Source organism: Doryrhamphus excisus, linkage group LG5 (genome assembly GCF_037039965.1).
Source record: "Doryrhamphus excisus strain RoL-2023G ecotype Guam linkage group LG5, RoL_Dexc_Guam_v1.1, whole genome shotgun sequence".
In the NCBI taxonomy this organism is placed as follows: Eukaryota; Metazoa; Chordata; class Actinopteri; order Syngnathiformes; family Syngnathidae; genus Doryrhamphus; species Doryrhamphus excisus.
In genome coordinates this window covers 6,479,428-6,503,567 of record NC_136361.1, presented here as the reverse complement: position 1 = coordinate 6,503,567, position 24,140 = coordinate 6,479,428, and the positions used below count along the sequence as shown (strand labels likewise).

The 24,140-nt window shown below is 38.7% G+C and overlaps 1 protein-coding gene across 12 annotated transcripts in view; it reads right to left on the bottom strand.

The window, feature by feature from the left end:
• Positions 1–22,374, bottom strand: part of LOC131109179 (uncharacterized) — a 95,217-nt gene extending 72,843 nt beyond the window's left edge. For all 12 annotated transcript variants that reach the window (XM_058060870.2, XM_058060872.2, XM_058060876.2 and 9 more), the window contains exon 1: positions 22,294–22,374. The gene's annotated coding sequence lies outside the window, so the exon portion shown is untranslated. The remainder of the gene's footprint in view (positions 1–22,293) is intronic.
• Positions 22,375–24,140: the final 1,766 nt, after the last annotated feature.

Below are 24,140 nucleotides of genomic sequence, written 5' to 3'. Positions count from 1 at the left end.
TGTGGTGATATGACCATACAATGCCATAATGGGTACCATAGTAAGTGTCAATATAGTGATATATATAGCACATCATGACTGGTTGAAGACTCTTCATCCTTGTATTTAGCAAACATCAACTGCTTGTATTGTTTCTTGAATTGTCTCATCGTTGTGCATTGTTTGAGTTCCTTACTCAATCCATTCCATAGTTTGATTCCACATACTGAAATGCTATGGCTTTTTAACGTAGTCCTAGCATATAAGTGTTTCAAATGTACTTCTTCCCTGAGATCATATTTCTCTTCTCTTGTAGAGAAGTATTGGATGACATTTTTAGGGAATTGGTTATTTTTAGCCTTATGCATTATTTTAGCTGTTTGAAGATGAACTACAGTGAAGAAAATAAGTATTTGAACACCCTGCTATTTTGCTATTTCTCCCACTTAGAAATCATGGAGGGGTCTGAAATTTTCATCGTAGGTGCATGTCCACTGTGAGAGAGATAAACTAAAAAGAAAAATCCAGAAATCACAATGCATGATTTTTTTAACAATTTATTTGTGTGATACAGCTGCAAATAAGTATTTGAACACCTGAGAAAATGAATGTTAATATTTGGTACAGTAGCCTTTGTTTGCTATTACAGAGGTCAAACGTTTCCTGTAGTTTTTCACCAGGTTTGCACACACTGCAGGAGGGATCTTGGCCCACTCCTCCACACAGATCTTCTCTAGATCAGTCAGGTTTCTGGGCTGTCGCTGAGAAACACGGAGTTTGAGCTCCCTCCAAAGATTTTCGATTGGGTTCAGGTCTGGAGACTGGCTGGGCCATGCTAGAACCTTGATATGCTTCTTACGGAGCCACTCCTTGGTTTTCCTGGCTGTGTGCTTCGGGTCGTTGTCGTGTTGGAAGACCCAGCCACGACCCATCTTCAATGCTCTGACAGAGGGAAGGAGGTTGTTCCCCAAAATCTCACAATACACGGCCCCAGTCATCCTCTCTTTAATGCAGTGCACTCGTCCTGTCCCATGTGCAGAAAAACACCCCCAAAGCATGATGCTACCACCCCCATGCTTCACAGTAGGGATGGTGTTCTTCGGATTGTACTCTTCATTCTTCTTCCTCCAAACACGCTTATTGGAATTATGACCAAAAAGTTCTATTTTGGTCTCATCTGACCATAAAACTTTCTCCCATGACTCCTCTGTATCATCCAAATGGTCATATGCAAACTTAAGACGGGCCTTGACATGTGCTGGTTTAAGCAGGGGAACCTTTCGTGCCATGCATGATTTCACATCATGACGTCTTAGTGTATTACCTACAGTAACCTTGGAAACGGTGGTCCCAGCTCTTTTCAGGTCATTGACCAAGTCCTGTCGTGTAGTTCTGGGCTGATTCCTCACCTTTCTTAGAATCATTGAGACCCCACGAGGTGATATCTTGCATGGGGCTCCACTCCGATTGAGATTGACCGTCATGTTTAGCTTCTTCCATTTTCTAATGATAGCTCCAACAGTGGACCTTTTTTCACCAAGCTGCTTGGTAATTGCTCCGTAGCCCTTTCCAGCCTTGTGGAGGTGTACAATTTTGTCTCTGGTGTCTTTGGACAGCTCTTTGGTCTTCGCCATGTTACAAGTTAAAGTCTTACTGATTGTATGGGGTGGACAGGTGTCTTTATGCAGCTAACGACCTCAAACAGGTGCATCTGATTCAGGATGATACATGGAGTGCAGGTGGACTTCTAATGGGCAGACTAACAGGTCTTTCAGGGTCAGAATTCTAGATGATACACAGGTGTTCAAATACTTATTAGCAGCTGTATCACACAAATAAATTGTTAAAAAATCATGCATTGTGATTTCTGGATTTTAAAATATAATTCTCCAGCCCCCTCTGCTGGATTTTTCACTGACTACATGTTTATTTTAACAACATAAAGTGTCTTATATTTCTTTTCTGTATTGCAGGCCTGAGCCAAACACACAAATATGTGGCATAACCATGACTTATTGAGAAAATATGTAGAAAAAAATGGCAACACAAGAAAGCAAGGCTTTGCTTTTGTAATGCAGTTATATATTTTATTGATCAGTCATGATGTGCTATATATATATCACGATATTGACAGTTACTATGGTACCCATTATGTCATTGGATGGTCATATCACCTCGTACTTTGGTACGTGATAAAAAAAACCTTAAACTATATTAGGAAAGCAGGAAGTGAACAAATGTAACAGTTACTTATTATAAAAGTACCAGATGGAGGGGTAGGATTTAATAAGCTTTGCTTCTTCCTACTCCTTTTGGACATGTGGAACTGTGAACTGATTATGTGATGCATTCAATTGTAATCTGATGCATGTTCAAATGAAATTAAACCATTACCAAGCCATAAAAATGGCCACAAGGTGGAATAACGACAGAGATCATGTGGAAAATTGTAAATGGTTCATGGTGTTATATATTTGTTCACCTCCTGCTTTCATCATATAATTTTTTTATTTTATTTTTTCTACTTTTTTTTAATTAATGTTTATTTTTTAATATATTTTAATTTAATTATTTATTTTTGTCACATACCAAAGTATGTGGTGATATGACCATACAATGCCATAATGGGTACCATAGTAAGTGTCAATATAGTGATATATATAGCACATCATGACTGGTTGAAGACTCTTCATCCTTGTATTTAGCAAACATCAACTGCTTGTATTGTTTCTTGAATTGTCTCATCGTTGTGCATTGTTTGAGTTCCTTACTCAATCCATTCCATAGTTTGATTCCACATACTGAAATGCTATGGCTTTTTAACATAGTCCTAGCATATAAGTTTCAAATTTAGTTCTTCGCTGAGATCATATTTCAAAAATTACTCTGACGTGAAATGCATTAGTGGGGAGTCACCTCTTTTTGCCGCTCACACACACACACAAAAAACCAATGTATAAATACCACATTTTCCGGACTATAAGTCACACTTTTTTTCATAGGTTGGCTGTTCCTGTGACTTATACTCCAGAGCGACTTATAAATGAAAAAAACTGTTTATGTTACATAAACACTGGACACCTTTTCTGTTCATGTTTATTTTTTGTGTAGCTGAATAAGCATTGTGTTAGCATATCTTACATCTATTCAGCCTGTTCTCTATTCTTTTATTAATATTAGAACTTGCCTTCCAAGGTGATGTAATGTCTGTTTTGGTCAAGTAGTTTGTAAAATAAATTACCCGCAAAAAATGCGACTTATACTCCAGTGCGACTTATGTATGTTTTCTTTCTACCTAATTATGCATTTTTGGCCTTGTGTGACTTATACTCCAGATCGACTTATAGTCCAGAAAATACAGTACATTGTTGGAATTGAGCGTCCGGGTTTATGAAACCATATAACTACAAATTTGGTATCGAATGAGTAAAGGGTTAAGTACTTCGATTTGCAAGCAATAGCCAACTAGCTTAACAATACGATGTAAACGGACAGATGGTCATCAACACACATTTAACACACAACAGCAAAGGACAGTGCATACAACAAAATCTCACTTTTCTGATGACACAAACGAACACCGAGATTTGAGGAATGGCCAATAATGCAAATTAAATAATTTTATGCAAAACATTATGTATAAAATATGTGACTTGCTTCAGTGAAGGTTGGGAAACTGGTCTAAACAACTCATTACATGCTTGAACGCCAGCGCTAGCCCCCCTGAGCCAGGGTGTGTCACAGGAAGTCTGCTGCATGCTGCCTCCACCACAAACCCGTTCTGGCCAGAAACTGTCCCAGTAAGCATTCAGTCTTTATCCCAGTACTTTTGTTTGTTTACGGTACAAAATACTACAATTACTGTACCATGCTGTACAGTAATGCAAAAAACAACTACTGTCTGTATGTTTAATACAAGTTAATAATGTTTTAAAAATACCGCTTCTGGTTGCCACATCCTGCTCACAGCTTTGGTGTGGCCACTCGGAAACAATCTGGATTCCGCATAGGAAGGAAATCCACAAGGAAGGCAGTTTCCATTGTGTTGTCTGCTTCACAAATGTGTGTGTGTGAATATATGCGAGTGTGGATTAGAGTGCAGTTGTGTGTGCCGTTGGGCTCGTTTGAGCTCATGGCAAAGTGAGGGTGTGTCCTCCGGCTGCCAAAAAAGCAGAGGTGAAGGTTAAGCCGCTTTTTAATCTGCTTCCACACAGCGCTATTGTATGTAAACAGAAATACACCCAAACAAGTACACATTAATACAAAGATAATGATAGTCCCACTAATTGGGATACGTCTCTATTGTGCTTGTAAATACTTTTATTAGCATGTAGCATCACCCAAAAATACATGGTGTGTGATTATTTTTAGATTACAGATTAGCTAGAACTTCAATCCCCTGGGTGTTCGATTCTCTGTATGTAGTTTGTATGTTTTCCCCGTGCATGCTAGGTTAATTAGCGACTCCAAATTGTCCATAGGTATGAATGTGAGTGTGAATGGTGGTTTGTCTATATGTGCCTTGTGATTGGCTGGCCACCAGTCCAGGGTGTACCCCGCCCCCTCACCCGAAGACAGCTGGGATAGGTTCCAGCATACCCCCGTGACCAGAAGATTGATGGATCAATGCGCCCAACCATTTGAAAAAAAAACCCAGACAATTTTAGCAATATATATTTGGCCAAAATGTCTAAACAAGGCTGCATAGTGGTCGAGTGGTTACCGTGCAGACCTCACAGCGAGGAGACCCGAGTTCAATCCCACCCTCGGCCATCTCTGTGTGGAGTTTGCATGTTCTCCCCGTGCATGCATGGGTTTTCTCCGGGTACTCCGGTTTCCTCCCACATTCCAAAAACATGCTAGGTTAATTAGCGACTCCAAATTGTCCATAGGTATGAATGTGAGTGTGAATGGTTGTTTGTCTATATGTGCCCTGTGATTGGCTGGCGACCAGTCCAGGGTGTACCCCGCCTCTAGCCCGAAGACAGCTGGGATAGGCTCAGCATACCCCGCAACCCTCGTGAGGATAAGCGGTAGAAAATGAATGAATGAATGCCACAACATAAACAACACAAAAAATGGTTGTTTTCTGCCACCTTGTGGTTGTTTATTTCACGTATGACTTTCTGCCTCTCGCGCAAAAAAAAAAGGGTAACAGACATATTGGAGTGAGTGAATAAATTGTATTCCAACAATATATTCTAGCTGGCATGCATTGTTTGTAATACAAACTACAGACAAACATAGTTTTTCTGTAATATTATATTATAGATTGTAAGGGTACATTTTTTCCCACATCAGATTTCTGGTACCAAACTTTCCTACCCATTAAGTGAGGTAGAGAATATGTGCCTTACGTTACGTAGCTATTCGGTAAGCAAATACAGTGCAGCCCAGCCTCTTGGCTACTGATACAAATCCAACCATTGTGATGCTTTCATACAAAAAGAAATTCAAGCTGAAAGTATTCAATTCCACAGTCAAACCTTCAACTACAACAACTATTCATTTAAGAGTAATGGCAGTGCACCGTTTACAGTTCGTCTGCAGAGTAAATATTCAGAAGCCTGTTTTTTAATATCCCTACATTACTGCGGTGTGAACCTATAATTATGAGCTCCAGCATGGTCGGAGCACTGGAGCAAAATAGCGACGTCACTCGTGCGTGGTTTATGATGTCACTGACGCTCGGTGAATGGGTGGGACCCACTGGCAGCAAAGAATCTAACTTTAAACATGAAAGAGGATTCCTCAGCTAAATAGGAGCAGAAATCTAGGAATGAGGAATGCTGCATGAATCCTAAACTCATCCAGCATCCAAATGGGAAGATGGAGACTATCCCAGATATCTTGGCAGGATGTACATTGGACTGATTACCAGTCGATCACAGGACGAATACCACAATGTGATTTTATTTTGGTTTTGCTAAGAAATCTGTTGCATTTTCTTGCTTGGAATTGATATTCGGGAACTTCTTTTTGACAGAAATTAGTGTTTCCAAAATATTTATTACAAAAGGGACTGTCTGTCAGTGTAGCTTATTGTTACAAATCTGTACAAAAGATGGCTTTGCAACTCTACGTTCGTTTTCTACTTTTTCCGTTCTTTAGCAATCAGTAGAACATAGGTAAGTTTCAATTAAATATCAATTCCTAACAAGAAACAAGAGAAAAACAGCCTTTTGTGAAAAGATACATTACAAGCATAACATTTATTTTGTCATAATTTTGGGGGTTTTGTGAAAATCATACTGCAACACTAACAAACAAAGAAAGTACTTTTACTTTGACATAATTTGGGGGTTTTGTGACACCTCAAATATCGAAACAATCATACTGCAACACTAACAATACAAAGAAAGTACTTTTAACATCAAAATAATTTATTTACAAATGTGTGCTGGCGCACATGTGGTGACCTATGCCAATCTGTTAAATGCACTTGTGTCCCTAGCTATAAAAGCATTCTTTTATAAGACTCGCTAAATGTACTGCAAAAAAGGTCAGTAAGGATAATTCATAATGCCGCCTACAGAGAACATACTAACTCCTTATTTCTAAAATCACAAATACTTCAACTTGCTGATATAGTTCATCTTCAAACAGCTAAAATAATGCATAAGGTTAAAAATAACCAATTCCCTAAAAATCATCCAATACCTCTCTACAAGAGAGGAGAAATATGATCTCAGGGAAGAAGTACATTTGAAACACTTATATGCTAGGACTACGTTAAAAAGCCATAGCATTTCAGTATGTGGAATCAAACTATGGAATGGATTGAGTAAGGAACTCAAACAATGCACAACGATGAGCCAATTCAAGAAACAATACAAGCAGTTGATGTTTGCTAAATACAAGGATGAAGAGTCTTCAACCAGTCATGATGTGATATATATATATATATAGATATATAGATATATATATATTATCACTATATTGACAGTTACTATGGTACCCATTATGTCATTGTATGGTATATAAAAATAAATAAAATATATTAAAAAATGAAAATAAAATAAAATATATAAAAAATAAATACATAAAAAAATGAAAAATGTCATAAAAATAAACAAATAAATACAGATAAATAACTTCAATTATATTAGGAAAGCAGGAAGTGAACAAATGTAACAGTTACTGATTGTAAAAGTACCAGATGGAGGGGTAGGATTTTGATTATTGATCAGTCATGATGTGCTATATATATATCACGATATTGACAGTTACTATGGTACCCATTATGTCATTGGATGGTCATATCACCTCGTACTTTGGTACGTGATAAAAAAAACCTTAAACTATATTAGGAAAGCAGGAAGTGAACAAATGTAACAGTTACTTATTATAAAAGTACCAGATGGAGGGGTAGGATTTAATAAGCTTTGCTTCTTCCTACTCCTTTTGGACATGTGGAACTGTGAACTGATTATGTGATGCATTCAATTGTAATCTGATGCCTGTTCAAATGAAATGAAACCATTACCATTACCATTTTATTGTGTGGGTGAGTTCCCCTTTTTCTGTAGCCACGCGTCTGTTTTTGTGTTCCAGCTAATAGACACAGACAGCTGACAAGGGGCTTTTAGTTTCTGTCTCTCATCACACACACACACACACACACACACACACTGAACACACACACACATTAAAGTGTCCCGACAGGGACAGTACTGTGCACTGTAGCACACATACACAATTCTCATATCATTGCTCCACATGTGTTGTTACATTTTACCTGACAAGACAACTCCTGTGTTCTGAGCTCTGAGTGGTTGCAAATGGCCGCCAGACTTTCTGCAAATGATTCCCTGGTGTTAAGAAGGCCAGTCCCTTATGTTTTGATTAACCGGGTGTAATAAACAGATGTAAATCCTCAGTAGGGTACAAAACAAACAAAAAAAAAAGTCAATTGCACATGCACCATGGACCTTGTTCAGGCAGCTCATGAAAGCAGATGGGGGGCAGGGGAGAAGGAGACATGTCATGTGATACCTGTTCACACCCTGTAAATCACAACTCTAAGAAGGACAACTGCCCTATCATTAAGACCTATTCAAGACAAATCCTCCGAGCTGTCAAAAGGTGACAATAATAGTAAACATGAATGAATAAACACTCAGGTCTGAGGTTCTCCAATGTCCAGCTGCTATCACATTCATCTTGGGAAGATTGCTAACATTCCACGGAGGCTCGTCACTGTGGCTCACAATCACAGCTTTATCACACACACACAAAGACAATGTATGGTAGGAATTTAACAAAATATTTTAATGACCAGACTACAACAAAACCTGCTTAAATCGTCATACCTCAGTTTGTGTCACTCATGTCGACATAAGCGGTTATGCTGCAACAATTAATCGATACAGCAAACTATTTTGGTATTCGATTAATCATTTTTGTATTCAAAAATGTACACAAACTCTGACTTCAGCCTCTCAAATGTGAATATTTTTTCATTTCCTTGGTTATCCATGAAAGCAAAGATATAAAGATATAAAGATATAAAGATAATCAAACGCATCAGCTCCCACTGTGGAAAAGAGTGATCAACATTTTGGCCACTTCCACTCATATTTTTATATTTTGGATCCATCTAGGACGAGGTGGGCAGAATTTTTTAATCACAGGCCACATTGGTTTAAACATTTTGACCAAATATATGAGCGGTCATCAAACAGAACAACATGCTTTCTCACGGTGCAACAAAATAACAAAGATCCACAGCAAGTGAACAAATGACAAGGTGGGCGAACGTTTTGAATAACAGGCCACATTGGTTTAAACATTTTGACCAAATATATGGGCGGTTGTCAAACAGAACAACATGCTTTCTCACGGTGCAACAAAATAACAACACATCAGATCCACAGCAAGTGAACAAATGACGAGGTGTGTGAACGTTTTGAATCATAGGCCACATTGGTTTAAACATTTTGACCAGATATATGAGCGGTCATCAAACAGAACGACATGCCTTCTCACGGTGCAACAAAATAACAAAGATCCACAGCAAGTGAACAAATGACAAGGTGGGCGAACGTTTTGAATCACATGCCACATTGGTTTAAACATTTTGACCAGATATATGAGCGGTCATCAAACAGAACGACATGCCTTCTCACGGTGCAACAAAATAACAACACATCAGATCCACAACAAGTAAACGCATGAAAGTTCAACATGGACGTTCAATCATGTTTCTCATCTTCTTGATCAAATCAGCAATTCGGCAATTTGACGAGTTTAAGTGCAAAATCATATGTAAACCAAGACAGTGTTTGAAAACTGAGGCATAAAATTTGATGAAAACCAAAACATACAAAAAAATGGAGGGTATGAAAACCAAGGCTTAAGTGTAGGAAGCATCCAATTCCACTTCATTCTACTTGCACTCCATTTTCACCCTCTCTTGTCCCGGCTACTATCAGTAGTTTGCATGTTAATATGTTTTTAAAGCATACTTTTGAAGGTAGTGTCATTTATATTTGAAATTGTTTTGTTTCTTAATTCCTTCCAAAAGGTCAACACAGGTTGGGAAACCCAACAATATGAACAACAAATGAACTTCAGAGGGGGTAATTATAGTTTTACATGCAGAAAACATGGAAGTTCAATCATGTTTCTCAAATCTTCTTGATCAAATCAGCTATTTGCCATCAGCACTTGCAATATTCTTTGGCCCCATGGTGGTTATTTAGCAGTCACACTCAATAAAAAAAGCACTGACAGGGTGTTTTCTCTGGAACAATACGGTACAGGGCAATTTGACTAGTTTAAGTGCAATATCACATGTAAACCAAGACAGTGTTTGAAAACTGAGACATAAAATTTGATGAAAACCAAAACAACTCATTCTCCTTCATCTAAGACCAACCACAGCTAAAGCTTACTTAAATAATTTGACAGAGATCGAATACCCACAAGATATGAAAAAAAATGACTAGTTTAAGTGCAATATTGTATGTAAACCAAGACAGCGTTTGAAAACTGAGACATAAAATTTGATGAAAACCAAAACATACAAAAAAATGGAGCGTATGAAAGCCAAGGCTTAAGTGTAGGAAGTATCCAATTCCACTTCATTACTTGCACTCCATTTTCACCCTCTCTTGTCTACCGGCTACTATCAGTAGTTTGCATGTTAATTTGTTTTTAAAGCATAATTTTGAAGGTAGTTTCAAAATTAGCCTCCATAAAGTCAAGCAGTGCGAGAAAAAAAACGGTGTAGGCTTTGACACTTCCAGGCTTGATAAGGAAAATTACCTGACGTTATGCATGTTCATTCATATTCAAATTTTGGTGGGATTATAAGATCAGAATGTGTCTCCAGTAATACCAAACACTGGTTTGAATAACCGAACTGATTCTGAATATCCTGAAAACATGTCGAATCCAGCACATAGTGTGCAGAAATGTGACACACCCAAACACAAAAGGAAGGCATTCTCTTTAACAACACACACTTCTCTCATTTCACATGCACAAGCGAGCTGTCGATTATAATTACAAACCCAAAAAATTACAATGGAAGGTGGCCTCACTTGAAAAAAAAAAAAAATGGATAGAAGTTTCAATGAGAGCGGGTTGCAAGACAGCCATCTGGTTCTGCGAGTACTCGGGCTGCAACAAGTGATGAAACGTACGACAGAGACGGAGATAAAGGGTCAAAAGAAGCAGAAAAAAAAAAGACAGCGCCCAAAAGCCTCTGGCTTGTTATCCAAGTCTGGGAGTGGCACGGCGCCCCAGGGAGGGCGGTGAATGCGCGAGAAAGACAGACTTGTGTTGTAATTAGCCTCGTAAGACACACACAGCAAGGGCGTACGCACACTAAGGCCAATCCAGAACGGTATTCGTTCCTCTGCATGAATGCCTTAGTAAAATTTGTGCAGTGTTTAGGGTCATTGTCTTGTTGGAGTATCCAGCCTGGATACTCAAAATAGCAATCATGCCAAAAATGTTGTGTTGCTGCTGGATGTTCACAATACCCGAGTACTGCAAGTTCTCTATTTCTAACAATGTTTCTCCCTTCTTTTCTCCTCAAAATCTATTGACACATCGCTCACATCTTTGCTATAATCACGGTAAACATTCTCTGTCCTGTGCACCGCTATGTCCACTATAATGATAGTACTCCGAAATGAGACTGAACAGTGAGAATCATCTTTGCAAATTTACAATTTGTTTTCAAAAAGTATAATAAAATAACATAATATAACAAACAATATGTAACGTATTTAACAATGGTGGTGAATCCTGCCAAAAATGTATTTTAGCATTTTAACCATTAACTCCAGTGAAGCGTGAATAAGAAGATGTAGCAAGAGACATCACTCTTGCTACAACAGCGATTATTGAAATCCTTGAAGATACTCTTTCCAAACTAAAAAAAAAACCATAACGACAGATCTGGCGACTTCACTGGTATTTTCTGGTGACATGAAATTACTTAATCACTATACTTAATGATAAGTACAAGTGTTATGTATAGTGATACTAACTTATCACTATACTTAGTTTGTATTTGTTATGCTTTTCAGTAGGCCTGTCATGATAATCTATTTTACTAGTTGATAATTTTGCTACAAATTATCGTCGATAATCAATATTAAAATTTTTATTATGATAATCAATTATTGTCATTAGATAATTATTATAATTAATAATTATTGCACACTTTCTGTAAATCCTATAAACTTCATTTCACTTCTCATCCATCACTGTGTTTGTCTGCTGTATGATATATTTAACTGAAATTGCTGATCCAAACAACATTTGATTTATAAAGGAAACTCGCTTTATTTAAATGGAACGTTTATTAAGCACATAAATTAAGCTGCTATTGAGTGACTTTTGTATTATTTTAAGTATTTCTATTTATTATCAGCGATCCCACATCACTGTCCTTGTTCAGGCATCGTTTCTGCAAAGTAACTCCTTACTTTATTGCCACTGTCATCTCTGCTTTATTACATTCGGGTTGCCATTTTATTTATTAGGCTCCTTAGTTTCACTCCCAAATGTGGAAGTAAAGACTTCCAGGGTCCAACTTTCAGAATGTTTTCTGCTGTCGTCAGCATCAGCACTGGAGATGTTAAGATTCACTTTCACTTTTGATTTCTTCAAGGTGAGTCAAGCTTAAATGTTGAACACAATCCATTCTCGGGAAGGCGGACTATCTCTGATTTCACTGTTCAAAAACCATTTAAATGGACATAAGCGGTTGTTGACATTACCAAAAATAGCCACTGCTTGCACATTTGGGACAATAAAGGGGTCAATTTGCAAGGGTTCCCAATGCATCATATTTCAAAACTGGTCTTTTTGATTAAGTGCACAGTAATGCCTCGTTTATCACGGTTAACCGTTATAAGTGAAATTCCGCTAGGTAAAACTTCACGACCTGTTTAAGACCTTCTAAACACAGTTTAACATTATTAGAGCCCTCTACACGTGTAATAACACCCCTATAGTCACCTTTACACTTGTATTACTCAATAACAACAGAAAATAAGTCATTTCAGACATTAATAAAAGTCATAGTACAGTGTTCTGGAGAAAGGACAGGAAGTGACGCCCGGAGGTTCAGAGTTGAGTTTTAGCTTGCCGTGTTACTGACACGTAGTGACCAGAGTCAAATACTACAGAGCATCACGTCTTTGAATGCATCTTCATTTATAACATAACATAATAACATAATCTATTTTGCTAGTCGAACATTTTCCGTCATAATAAATTATTGTCATGAGAGGTGTAATTCCCATTTGAACCACAATGTGGTACTCGAGTATTGTGTACCCGTGTGAGCCACATTAGCTCGACACAGAAGTTGTCTGTGTGTGTGAGGTATGTTGTTTACAATTGATGCCATCTAAACATACTGAATGGTTGCATTTCTTTTGCAATGTAGCGAGGGACACCGTCTGTCAGCGCACAACAGTTTGCGCTGTTTTGTGTATATTTACGTTTCCGACCAGTAAGCGTTGGCTGTCGGGGCGAAGACTCTGGTTGAGGCACCTAAATCTTTTAACCGTTTTTAAGCCTGTCAGTAAGATCAGTAAGAATGTAATGAAATGATGTCATACAGCATATTGGTCCATTCTTTCCAAAAGATGAGACTGCATTCTTGTTTACCCTCAGTTATTCCAAAGCAGCTTATGTGCATGGCATTACACAAAGCACATCATGCAGGGTTACTGTAAAATAATACAAAATAACTATTTGTGGATCTAAGATTTACCATCTGCTCCACTGATTATGTTTTCATACTGCATTAGGGGGGGTCAGAGAAGCGAGGACACACACATACGTACCTTTGGAAGCTTGTTACGTAACACTGGATGAAGTGTGTGATGTTCAAGCTTTTGAAAAGCACATAATCCAAAATTAATGAATAAAGCTCTTAGGGATAACGACACACAAGGTTCACTAAAAAGTCACACAGTGGCTTCTCTAAATATAATGATTTGGGTGTGGGTGACAGCCAAACGTGTATTACTTCAGTGGGTTCTGTTACACTGAGATGGCAAAGGCCTTGCAGATTGAACGACAACAATATTAGCAACCTTATTATTATATGCTTTAATTTGCACCTTGCTATCATTATTTCCTTGTAGATCCAAAGGCAATAAATTATGCTTCAATTGCATGTACTCCTATTATCTCAATGTGTGACTGCAGTACATGGTTGCACAAACCATTTCACATGGAAGAGAGCATTTACATATAAGATGTCATATTTATGCAACATGCATCCTGTAATAAGTATAACAGTATATAGGAATTAAGAGTAGTACATATACTTGGGTTTTTTGCTGTTTACATTTTCCACATATTTCAACTTTCTGCTTGTTAATTTTCTTCTTGTATTATTATGACTTAATCCCATAATATTTTGACTTTATTCCCATATATTACTACTTTCCCCCCAACCTCACTTATAAAATTGTGTCCTTTTTTCTAGTTAGAATACAGTTTTTCGTCTTAATATTTTAACGTTATTTGAATAAAATCTAGCATTTTTCCCTCATAATATCACAGGTTCATTCTCCTGAAATGTGTTTTTTTTCTCATTAGAATACGTTTTTATTCTCGTAATATTTTGACTTAATTTTCGTAATATTTTATACAACATTCCCATAAAATTGAAACATTTTCTTTCATTTAGTTTAGTTTGTGTCTCATAATATCACAGCTTGAAAAAGTTACATATGTATTCTTTAATGCTTCAAATTTATGCTACTTAAACAAGCTTCGAAACAAGCCTTAATATTTTAACTTTGTTTTTTTTATCCCAAAAATATTAATATTTTCTTGTTGTGAATTCTCTTCTTGTAATATTTTCAATTTATTCCCATAAGATTACATTTTTTTTCACAACCCAATTTTCCGAAAATAATTAACTTCATTTTGTTTGTTTCTTATGAAATAGTGTATTTGTTATATTTACTATTTCAACTTTATACTGTTAAAATTGCCTTATTTTTACTGCTATTATTTATTTAAATTTACAACGTTTTTCCCATTTAAAACTCTTTTTTTTTTAGTTTTCTTGTTAAATTATATTTATCAAATGTGCCGAAAACCCCCCAACAATAAAACATATCAGGTCATAAATGGCATTAATAATTACAAAATATCAAAATAACAAAATATCCATTTTAAAGCTCAGCAAGAATGAATAGTGGAGTTTAATGTTGAGTGTCCAGTGCACTCCCCCCCCCCCCCATCTTCTCTCCTTGTCCTGCATTGAGTTTTATCATTAAAATATAACATAAAAACTATGTGCCAAGCGGAATATACATAATTCAACAACATGGCTCTTCAGCATTATGTGTACTATATAGTAGACATCCATAATGAATTGTGTGCCATATTATGCAGTTGAATAATGCAAAGTCCATCTATCTAGAGAGGTTTCCTATAAAACATGCAAAAAAAATCAATAAAAAAATGTGTAAAAAATACATAAACACACAAACTTAAATCCCATATAATAAAAAGTGACTTTTGAATTGCTTATACATGAATAATTGGGTTTCTGGAAGGACTGTCCACCCATCTAGTGCGACATTAAACAAGTTGGGATCTGCCAATAGGACTGCACCATTTAGAAATGGGATTGCATATGATTGTAATCAAAATTACAGTTTTGCATGTGTGCAGCCCTAGATTGGCTTATTAATGTTCCACATCGGATGGATGCAAATTGCTTCATAACGTGAATTCCCCAAATTCCAAGACCAATTTATATCACTCTAACTTGACACATTCTATTCCATTAGATTCCACATGCGAGCCCACACTGACAGCTTGAGTTGTCAACTCCCGCCGCCATGCCGTTCCCCTCCGCATCCCCCTGATTATCTCCTCCCTCCCCATTTAAAAAAAAAAGGGGACAGAGTAATGAATGAATTCTCTGTATGCCCTACAATGGTTTTAGCTCAACGCGCACGCTGACACACATACACAAATTTACACACAGTATCTGTTTGGGAACTATGTCCTATTGTTGCAGAGCCAGGCTTTACACATCGCGGTGGAATGCATCGCAGCACAAACCCACAGAGGTCACATTCACTCCAAAACAAACCGGTAGTAATCACATGCAGAGCTAGTTAAATATCCCGGAGCTGTTTACTTCAGAACTGCAAGCACTGTGTCATCTTACAAATGCCACTAAAATCATCATACAGCAACTTAACACTCAAAATGTACTGTATACTTGAGAAATACATAAATGTACCAATACAAGTATAACATCAAAGTTTTTGCATCATGTATCGTGTTTAAGCAACACATTCATTGGGGTGCTGCAATGACATCAGCCTCCCTCTGGGCTCCGGGCTGCTCCATCTCTCCTCTGGTGGTCAGAGACAGCATTACATCCACACACAGCTCTCTGGTTTTAAGCTCTAAATACTGTCTTAGCCAATCAGAAACTGAGCGTAGACATTCAGTGCTGTTTATTTATTGAATAAGCTATAAGCTATATAAAACACACATACAGTGAAGAAAATAAGTATTTGAACACCCTGCTATTTTGCTATTTCTCCCACTTAGAAATCATGGAGGGGTCTGAAATTTTCATCGTAGGTGCATGTCCACTGTGAGAGAGATAAACTAAAAAGAAAAATCCAGAAATCACAATGCATGATTTTTTAACAATTTATTTGTGTGATACAGCTGCAAATAAGTATTTGAACACCTGTGTATCATCTAGAATTCTGACCCTGAAAGACCTGTTAGTCTGCCCATTAGAAGTCCACCTGCACTCCATGTATCATCCTGAATCAGATGCACCTGTTTGAGGTCGTTAGCTGCATAAAGACACCTGTCCACCCCATACAATCAGTAAGACTTTAACTTGTAACATGGCGAAGACCAAAGAGCTGTCCAAAGACACCAGAGACAAAATTGTACACCTCCACAAGGCTGGAAAGGGCTACGGAGCAATTACCAAGCAGCTTGGTGAAAAAAGGTCCACTGTTGGAGCTATCATTAGAAAATGGAAGAAGCTAAACATGACGGTCAATCTCAATCGGAGTGGAGCCCCATGCAAGATATCACCTCGTGGGGTCTCAATGATTCTAAGAAAGGTGAGGAATCAGCCCAGAACTACACGACAGGACTTGGTCAATGACCTGAAAAGAGCTGGGACCACCGTTTCCAAGGTTACTGTAGGTAATACACTAAGACGTCATGATGTGAAATCATGCATGGCACGAAAGGTTCCCCTGCTTAAACCAGCACATGTCAAGGCCCGTCTTAAGTTTGCATATGACCATTTGGATGATACAGAGGAGTCATGGGAGAAAGTTTTATGGTCAGATGAGACCAAAATAGAACTTTTTGGTCATAATTCCAATAAGCGTGTTTGGAGGAAGAAGAATGAAGAGTACAATCCGAAGAACACCATCCCTACTGTGAAGCATGGGGGTGGTAGCATCATGCTTTGGGGGTGTTTTTCTGCACATGGGACAGGACGAGTGCACTGCATTAAAGAGAGGATGACTGGGGCCGTGTATTGTGAGATTTTGGGGAACAACCTCCTTCCCTCTGTCAGAGCATTGAAGATGGGTCGTGGCTGGGTCTTCCAACACGACAACGACCCGAAGCACACAGCCAGGAAAACCAAGGAGTGGCTCCGTAAGAAGCATATCAAGGTTCTAGCATGGCCCAGCCAGTCTCCAGACCTGAACCCAATCGAAAATCTTTGGAGGGAGCTCAAACTCCGTGTTTCTCAGCGACAGCCCAGAAACCTGACTGATCTAGAGAAGATCTGTGTGGAGGAGTGGGCCAAGAAAAACTACAGGAAACGTTTGACCTCTGTAATAGCAAACAAAGGCTACTGTACCAAATATTAACATTCATTTTCTCAGGTGTTCAAATACTTATTAGCAGCTGTATCACACAAATAAATTGTTAAAAAATCATGCATTGTGATTTCTGGATTTTTCTTTTTAGTTTATCTCTCTCACAGTGGACATGCACCTACGATGAAAATTTCAGACCCCTCCATGATTTCTAAGTGGGAGAAATAGCAAAATAGCAGGTTGTTCAAATACTTATTTTCTTCACTGTATAGTGACCAGCAAGATGAATGGATGGAGTTGTAACATCAAGCCATTCAGATGTGAGGGTGAGCAAATCTTAAAAAAAAAAAAAAAAAAGTTATATCACATTTTTCTGTGGCAGTCCAAAATTAATCGTGGCGGGCCCCCACAACTAAATGACTATATGGGGAAAATCCTGTACAATGTTGCTGAGCTCACTTGCTATCTCTGTTAAACATACTGGATGGGCCTTTCCCGTCTAAAAGTGTCCCTCCATCAACCTCTCCGTGCACCTGAGTGCCAAGTGACCCCTCATCCATCTGTAATTCCCAGCAAAGCCTGGTTGCTGACACTGTGTTCCAGCTGCTGCTGTTGTGAGCGGGGGATTACAGGGAGCGAGCGGTTCACCCTGCACCGTCCCACCCCTCTGCACCATCTATCCCTCCATCATTTCATTCATTCAATCCGAGCTTGTCACGCAATCTCAGAGTTCAAACATCGAGCCACAACACACACACACACACACACACACACACTGGAGTGGTCACAAAAATGCGACATACACAGATACATCTGCGATTCAGACTGCCTTTTAGATAAAGCCCGTAAAACCCAAAAGCCGTTTCCAGTGAAAGAGTGTATTTTACTGGGACAGTAGTGGGAAATTGATACTGTCGCTCATGGGTTTTTATTTATTGAAGTAATTTTTGAACTTTTGATGCTTTACATAACAATATTGTTGGCATCCTATTCACGTTAAACCCAGGTTATAGGTTCGTAACATCAAGAATACTCAAAATATCAATGGGAATTTTCCAGTCATAATTACATCCGTAACTAGTAAACAGGGCATAGTCTTATGGCACTACACACACAGAAACTATGTCAACGACTCAGTTCTGATTGGATGATCACAAGAACAAGTGACACCCGCCACCATATTTATAAAACCTGCATAAAAAAAACAAATTACCTCTGCCATGGATTGACGACCTTAGATCATAAATCCCGGAGTACTTCATTATTTGAATAAATAATTAATGTAAAACCAGTATACTCCCATCAGTAATCCAATCTAAAAATCAATACACTGACTGGAAATACTAAGTCAATAAGTTTCAAATTACAGTGTTTCCCATACCACCACAATTAAATTTATGCCATCACAGAATACATTTGGGGCTACCTATTCGCCCTCTCATAAACACGTAACAATGCTTCTTAATATAACTCATATGCACCTTGTCTGCCAGATAATGAGAATAACTAATAACAGCACCAACACCACCATCTTTAACACGTTCAATCCTGGCTACACGGCGGTCGAGTGGTTAGCGCACAGACCTCACAGTTAGGAGACCAGGGTTCAATTCCACCCTCCGCCATCTCTGTGTGGAGTTTGCATGTTTCCTCTCACATTCCAAAAACATGCTAGGTTAACTGGCGACTCCAAATTGTCCATAGGTATGAATGTGAGTGTGAATGGTTGTTTGTCTATATGTGCCCTGTGATTGGCTGGCGACCAGTCCAGGGTGTACCCCGCCTCTCGCCTGAAGACAGCTGGGATAGGCTCCAGCACCCCCTGCGACCCTCGTGAGGATAAGCAGTAGAAAATGATGGAATGAATGAACGTTCAATCCCAGGCATTTCAGTACCGGACTTTTTAGACAATTTTGACCGATTTTCAAGGCACAAAGAATAATATGTACTATGGCTATAAAAACATGGAACCTACCAAAAGAAAGATTAGATTTTTCCATTTTTTAGTAATCAACTTTAAAACATAGGTAAGTTTCAGGGAAATATACGTTCCTAACTAAAAAAAGGGAGAAAATAAGCTATTTGTAAAAAGATACTTTTTAAGCATAACTTCACTTTGACACACATATATGTTTTTTTTTCTTTTGTGATAGCTGAGATACCTAAACAACTATACCACATAAACAATAAAAAATTAGATTGTTTCATGTCAAAATGGCAATTTGTTTACAAATATTAAATTTTTACATTTGGAACTGAAATGTATGTTTGTGCACACGAGTGTATGCATGCGTTAAAATTGCAATGCATACCCACCTGCATGCTACACACCTCCACTTCCTCCTTCCTGTCATGTGTGACTTGTCGGTTAGCATGTTATGGTTATTTTTTTATGATATTTGAATACAACTGGTAAGAAATAATCTTTCACTAATCGCCCATCCCTAGTATGACCTGAACTGTTATTTTGGGGCGTATGAGAACACAAGGTTATGGTGATTGGATCAGGTCCACAATGAAGTCACCATGTGACTTCTGATTTCCCACTCAGTAATCTGACAGTGGAGGATTGGAGAATAATCTCAAAAGGAAAAGAGGGTGTGAAAATCCTTTCAAATTTCTTCTGAGATGAAATCAATCATCTAATCTCAACTGGAATATTCAGGAAGTGATAGTGTGTTTCACTGGGTTCTTCAAAAAGCTGATAGCTCCTGTCATTGTGAATATCTTTGACTAGTATTTTTACAGTAGGACATTAAAACAAGCTTCTCCTCCAACCGGTTTGAGGCCAAGATTTCCGGTCTTGATCGTAGACCTGCGCAAGATCTACAGCCTTCTTTGGGTTGGTGGGGTTTTGGGAACTTAGCTCCTGGGTGGAGCTTGCAGGAGAGGCGTGGTCAAATTGCAGCGTGCCAATACTTTTTTTTCTTCAAATATACTTGTGATCAACTGGCAAAGTCCCAAAGATCAAATAGTGGCATGCGATCGATGGGTTGGTGAACCCTGTATAGAGAATCTTTGACTTGTTTTCTGCAATAGGTCCTTAAAAATGAGCTACTCTCTGTTTTTGTAGCCTCTGTCTAATAGAGGATCTTTGAGTCACGTTTTTGTGGTTCATTCATTCATTCATTTTCTACCGCTTATCCTCACAAGGGTGGTGCTGGAGCCTATCCCAGCTGTCTTGGGCGAGAGACGGGGTACACCCTGGACTGGTGGCCAGCCAATCACAGGGCACATATAGACAAACAACCATTCACACTCACATTCATGAAATGAATTAACCTAGCATGTTTTTGGAATGTGGGAGGAAACCGGAGTACCCGGAGAAAACCCACGCATGCACGGGGAGAACATGCAAACTCCACACAGAGATGGCCGAGGGTGGAATTGAACTCGGGTTTCCTAGCTGTGAGGTCTGTGCGCTAACCACTTGATCGCCGTGCAGCCCTGTTTTTGTGGTAAGTCTTTCAAAAAAAAACAAAACAGCAGGTCGCTCCTTCCATTTGGAGGATCTTTGACTATTGTTTTGCAACAAGTCCTTAATAACAAGCTTCTGTCATATAGAGAATCTTTGAAATTAGCCCCTCATGTTTTTGTGTTAGGTCATTAAAACAGCAGAGGGACCAGATTTCATGTAGAGGATCTTTGACTTGCAAAAAAGTTTTTCAAAACGAGCCCCTATCATATAGAGGATCTTTGACTATTGTTTTGTAAACATCCTTAAAAACAGCAAAGCGCTTCTGTCACATTAATGATATCTGACTTGCAGTGTGTTTTTAAAAACAACAGTGAGCTCCTTTTTTCAGATAGAGAATCTTTGACATTTTTGTTTTGAAATAGGTCCTTAAAAATGTGATGCTGACATATAGAGGATCTTTGACTTGTGTTTTTTTTTGCACTAGGGTGTTAAAAACAGCAAATAACCTTTTCAAATAGAGGATCTTTGACTTGAGTTTTTGCAGTACATCCCCCAAAACAGCAGAGAAGTCCTATCATATAGAGGATCTTTTACTTGTGTCTTTGCAGTGCATTTTATCTGTGTTTATATAGTGTGCATCAGTCTAACAGTAAGTGCCCCTGTCCGATAGAGGATCTTTGACGGGTGTTTTTTTTAAAAATAGCAGCAGAGCTCATGCCAAATAGAGGATCTTTGACTTGTGTCTTTGCAGTGCATTTTATCTGTGTTTATTTAGTGTGGATCAATCTAACAGTAAGTGCCCATGTCAGATAGAGGATCTTTGACTGGTGATTTTGGAAAAAAATAGCAGCAGAGCTCTTGCCAAATATTGGATCTTTGACAAGTGTTTTTACAGCTGGCTCAAAATCATAGAAGTCCTGTTATACAGAGGCTTCCTGACTTGTATTTTTGTAGTTTAAATAGCAGGCAGCGGCCGTCATTGAGAGGCTCTTTCACATGGCATTGGGTATTTTTGCAGGACGCATGTATAACCACTTCAGACTTGCTTTAGCAAACACAGCATGTAGCCATGTGGTGGCTAAAAAGCAGTGTGCACCTATAAACTCCCCGCAGTGCAAATGAATGATCCACTGGCCGCAGAGTGACACTAGCAAGCTTGCTTGCGTAACTTGCTTTGCAGTGTCGCTGACACACGAGATCCTCAACCTCGGATTTACTCGATTCACTGCTGAGTGAACACGCCAACTATGTAACGCATGTAAAGTGTTGACTTTGCGTCGACATACCGTGCGGGCAGACGAAAACACTACAGTGTGCGGCTACTCATTCACAGCAAGGGCGCGGACATTCCAACTGCGCATACAGAAACTACGAGTTTCCGAGGAGCACCTGAAGGCACCATTAACCTCCAGCACACCGTGTATGATGCGTGCTGAGATCACTCATCCAAAATCACCGTCCTTCCACTGCAACGTTGACTCCAAGCTATGAACCGACAAACTTTACACGTACTGACAACTATGCTCGTCTCTACGTAACGCACACACAACATAACACTAATATTTCTCCTCAACTCACCTTTTGTTGTCTGCTTTTTGACAGTTTGTCGGGAGACTCCGAGCGTCGCTGTCACCGCTATGGTCCGCCCACTCGAGAAGCACTACCCTGGCGGCGTAAGAACCTGCGCCCCCTTGCGGAGAGTTACAGCCAATCACAGGCTTCATTTTTGACTGACGTTTAACTTATCCAATCGGATTAAGCCTTTACTATGACTGACATGGCTTTTGGCGAATCACGGCCCCCAAAAGTTGAGCAGACGCGTTGTCGTCTACGATTTGACTTTTGACAGACACATGGTGCTTTCAATGGGAAAGTTTGACTCCTTGTACGGTACGCAGGGCCGGACCAATCGCCGCAGGGAGGGAGGTTAGGATCCGGTTAAAGCTCTGGAAGACGCCCTTAGACGCCCGCTTGGCTCAGGGAAATGTCATCGTGGTGAAGAAGTAAGAATTTGTTGAACCATCTCCTCTAACGTTTAATCTGTTGTTTTCTTTTCACACGATTTCCTCTAAGAAGCTTAAACTAAAGAAATCGAGGGGAGAAAAAAAAATGAAGCTTTCGTCCACGTCTCATATGACATGTAGAATTATAGCGACACCTTGTGGTAAAAATGGAAAAGCTCAGGAGAGGCCAATAAGGACAGTAATTACTGCATATCTAAACTAGCGCACTTCCGCACTTATCTTCCGAGTGCATAAGTGCGTTCACACTCAAAAGTACAGCATCATGCACTCAGCGGCCTGTCAGTGCCCGGATGTTGTGCATATATCACTTTAATCGATTTTTCATATATATATACACATATATGAATATATATTATCAACTATGAGCAATTATCAAGGATCATACCAGTCTTTGTTTTCAAAGATGTTTATTGAAATAAATATTTTTCTGAAATTGTATAAAGTTCAACCATTGATAATGCTATCACACAATCAGAACCTGGAGCTGCACCATCACCCCCCCCCACCCACCCGCACAAGTCTTTCAAAAAAATATGATATGAATTAAGAATAATGATCTTTGCATTTCCTCATTAGGGAGTTCTTCATTGGAATTGCTTCTGTATTCTAGGGACTACAATTAAATATACATTAGTATACATTTTCCAAACATGTTTTTTTTGTTTATAATTTAAATATTACACTGCAAATGCACGGGAATACACAAATCACATTTTTAAGGTTTGAATCCCTCAGCTGTGTGTAAAAAGCAGGGCTTGTGTCTCAACTGGTGCACTTCGCACTTAAGTACTGTGAAAAGCACTACATGTAATCAGGTACCAATAGAAAGCACGTGACTTGCAATTCTCCACCACGATGCTAGGGGGCAGTGTTTTTCCTGAGCGTGAGCAACCACACCTGTTGTGGACAAGCGTTTAAATACTTGGAATTGTAAATAAATCGATTACCGGGACACAATAATGCCGTAATTTGAAAAATAGTGATTGAAAAATTAATAAACAGAAGAAAAAGAAGCTTTTGGACACCCAGGAACTACTGTAAGTACACATTGTTGTTATTGAAGTATACTGACCATTTGAGACACATCCCCTTGTTTTGTAATAGCTAAAATGGCTGCCAAAGTACAGTATTTGGGGTAGAGTTGAACATGAGTGCATTACGGTGCTTTGCATCCAAATAAACAATAACATCGTCTCATCTAATATCACTATGTTTGCAGCTAGTCCGTATCCCCTTTCTTCCATGCTCCGGAGGTGTGATGTAAATATGTATATATAAATATGACTCCCCCATAAGTGGGAAGATTTCCATGTTCCACTCTACACACAGTTTGCAAGCATACAGCAAAAGTCGGCTGTTTTGCACATCAAGTCGTTTCACTTCTGCAGGATTTTCAGTGCA